The sequence below is a fragment of the Diabrotica virgifera genome, chromosome 4 (genome assembly GCF_917563875.1).
Source record: "Diabrotica virgifera virgifera chromosome 4, PGI_DIABVI_V3a".
Lineage (NCBI taxonomy): Eukaryota > Metazoa > Arthropoda > Insecta > Coleoptera > Chrysomelidae > Diabrotica > Diabrotica virgifera.
In genome coordinates, this window is record NC_065446.1 from 18,461,030 (window position 1) to 18,465,252 (window position 4,223).

Sequence of the window (4,223 nt, forward strand, 5' to 3'; positions counted from 1 at the left end):
TTCTGTTGTCCTTACATTACCTATTTAGGTCAATCAAGTTAGATTTCTCGACATAACTGTATAGGCGGATTTGACAGTTGAAATGTGTAGTATGAGATAGTGTGTTGGGATACACGGCATCTCTTAGTAATCTTCTTATTAAAACAAATCCTTTTAATAATTAAAAATATCTTTAGCAAAACAAAACTACGTTTGTTTATAGTAAATACGATCGACCTAAATTAGCACATATCAGTGTAACAGTTTAGGTTTGACCAAGGTCGGTTTAAAATAACAATAGTATTCATTATTTTTATATATTAGTAGACTCAGCGCTTTTAATCAAAATAATCTTACTTTCATTATATATCAAAACAGTAACAAGAGAATATCGAGGTTTAGTTCTAATTCCATCTCGAACAGTAATTTAATTAATATTTGAGATCCCAAAGGGAAAACATCACAGCTACTGAGAACTAACGTACCACCAGCTCTTTACCGTTAGTACTCTGACTTATAGAAATAAATGCATCTACTGTGAAAAGAGTTATTTCATCAACCCTTATGGTAGGGGGTAACCAACCCCTAAGTATCCAGGGTGGCTCAGAAGTCAGGAGCCACCATATGGCGATCCAAGACCAGGGAATAAAGACTGGAAAGACGTCACAGGACTGGTAAACGAGAAGAGTATGGAGAAACACGTCAATGTTCTGGCACCTCGACCACCCTAGAACAGTGTGGTATATAGGAAAACGATGGAGACGTCAGGCCCGAGACGGAGCTGAGGTATGGAAAATGGAATGGTATGGAGATGGAACATCGTGGGACAATGGACAATGTTATGGAACCTGCAGCGAGGACTTTTTGGTGATACGAACACAGACGTTTAAAGTGGTAAGTCCATGTTAGCTATTTTTATGGTAGTTCCTGATTCGTATAATATAAAGTATAAAGTATAAAGTAATATTAACGTAATTATAATTTAAGATGCACATAACGTTTTAAGTTTTACCTATTTTTACTTAATTATTCTATTTTAATTTCCTGATAATACCAATATTTACCAATATATACAGAATTTTTTTTTACCCTGATATTAGTTATTATAGGACGCAATGATACAATTGTTATATGATTTTTATATATTTACCAACATATATTTTTATCTTTACTGACTTTTATCCATTTATTATTTGACTACTGATTTTTATTACATTTTTATTGGTCTACTGCTTTTTAATGGTGATTTATATTGAGTGATATACTGATTTTTTATGGCAATTTACTATATTTTTTACTATTTTTGACATATTATTTTACATATATATATTTACTATACCTCGTAAGACTGTCAAATGCGTTCGTTACGGGTACAGGAATAAGAAAATTATGAATAAATGAGTAGCAACAAAGTTACTTGGGAAGACTTCATCAAAATAGTTGAGGAGATTACGCAAGAAGTAACAAGACAAAGTAGAAGGGTCTTGAAGAAGAAAGTACCTAAATCTAAGGATATACAAGAAGAAGTAACGACACAGCTAATTAAATTATATAACAAATTCACACATTTAACGAAGAAAAATTGGGATCCCAAAGGGAAAACATCACAGCTACTGAGAACTAACGTACCACCAGCTCTTTACCGTTAGTACTCTGACTTATAGAAATAAATGCATCTACTGTGAAAAGAGTTATTTCATCAACCCTTATGGTAGGGGGTAACCAACCCCTAAGTATCCAGGGTGGCTCAGAAGTCAGGAGCCACCATAATAGTACAAAAAGACTAATACCATCAATGGGATTCATCAGTTAATTTTTTAGTAAAACAATTGTTAAACAATCAAAACGTCAAACTTAGTTTTTTGCTCATAACTTGAATATTTAGAATGTTTAGATTTGACGTAAACAGACAACTTTTCCAAAAAAAAAGATACACAAGATGAGATACGCTAAATTAAAATCGGTTAATAGACAAAAAGTTGTTGCAAAATGAACGACAAAATCGCTGTTTTAGAATATTTTTAATAACTATTTCTTTATTTATTAAAATTTGTTTAAATGTACCTGAACTTGAGGGTATTATCATGTTTGAATAGTGTGCAAGAAATGGGCCAGATCTGTTGAATAATTTTTGCAAAATATATTTTTAATAATTTTTTATTTGCTTATTTTCTTCGTTAAGACGAACCTATACTAATAAAAAAAGGAAAAATTAAAAAAAAACATTTATATACTTACACAAAATTATTTGTTAACAAATAGCACTTTTTAAGCTTATAAACAATTATAGTAACCGATAGAAATTAGGCCAAATTAAATGGCATTAAAACATTCGGAAAGCTGGTTAAAAACACAACTTAAAAAAATAATGGAGGCCCCACGACCTTTAGGAGCCAAGATAGCTCTTTTTTTAAATCATTTTTTACTACATAGAAGTTAGCTCGTTTTTCAAAAAATTTTATAAACAAATTGAATTTTGCAAAAACTGTTTAACAGATATTGCCAGTTTTTGCATACCATTCAAACACGATAATACCCTCAACATTTTTCTGTCAAAATATTCACTTTTTGGTCATTAGATAACTTCTGAGCTTTGTAGCAGTGGTTGCTTTCGTTTGAATTTTTACAAAAAACCCATGTACTTACTCTACTATTATAAGTTATATGTATGTTCGAACCGTTATTGTGTTTAAAATTTCCAGACTTCACCAAGTCGAAATCTACTTCCGATATGAAAGTTAAGAAGACGAGGGACAGAATAATTTTTTAGAAAAACTAAATAAATATATAATACACTTACCTTATTTGTAGTGATACTCTAGTCTACTTTCTGTATCTCATACTTCCATGAAAAGATCCGTCCACAATATAATAATGATACTCGATCCACATATACCCGAAACTCGCGTTAAGAAATCACGCCGAATCCATCACGGCGACCTACTCATTCTGACAAATATCCAGACCATCACATAACCGCTTCTATTAGAAGGGGAGGTTTGAACATTGAACACTAGGGTACTACAATACCGTATAACGCTGGAATAGAAAAGAAAATATTAAAGTTTGATTCAAATGTTCAGTAACTCAACATCAGGAATGTTTTACCCCAAAAAAGTTTCATCAACGTCCCTACATTAAGATTATATAATACCACCAGCTTTTATGTGGTTTGTTTATCAATTTAAATGACAGGAACATAATATAAAACAAACAGTCAGTGTCGGATTAACCAATAGGCAAAATGAGCAATTGCCTAGGGGTCTCGCAGGGCCCAAAACGAAAAAATAATAATTAGATTTAAATAAAAATTATAAATCATATTATGTTGAAAAATTCAAAAATATCGCGCAATATCATAAAAGTGATGATGGACGTATAAAACTACATTACAATGCATACTTTTGTTCGCATAGAAAGCCTATGTTATGAGAATAAGTCACTAATTAGTGCCGTTTCGTAGAAGAAACTATACTACCTGTCAGTCTGCATGGTTTCTTAAAAAAGTATTAAGAGCAAGAGCAACAAATGAGTCAGCGCCCCCTCGCTACCCTCTCCTTCATTACTTATGCCGTTCGCTACATATCAGGCAAATACAATGGTCTCCAGGCTCATTTATGATTAACAAACTTGCCATTTACATTTTTGTGCTGCACACTCCCTGTATGTAGAGTAAGTGATGCTAAAAGGTGTGTTATATCCCGTTGGAGCAATATCGTATTTTGAATTTTTTGAGTCCGTGTACAACTTTTTTTCAGCCTCTGCCCACCGTTGGAAAGCTACGATCAAATACTTAAATGAAACTGAACTAAGCGATCCCATTCGCCACGATCTAAACCTTGTCCTTAAAAGAACAAGCAGCACCAGTTGGACTGCAAGGGCTGATGCAACAAAATATTTGTCTAAAGGTTACAACGCCTTCAAACCTGCTCTTCATACTCTTGCTGAACACTCTAATCAGAAAGCTAAAACAGTTCATGAAGCTAAGTGTTTGTTGAAAGAAATGTCAAAAGAGAAACATTCATAATGAATGAGTTTTGGGCAACAATTTTAGAACTCATAAACCCTGTCAGTAAATCATTACAGAGAGAAGAAATTGAACTTGAAACTACAGTTCAGCTTCTAAAATGACTTTTGGAGTTCTTAAAATCCCAAAGAAATAATTTTGCTAACTACGAGCAGAATTGAAGGTCTGCGATCTACAATGCCTACTCTGAATATACCGACGAGAGTAAACAAACGCG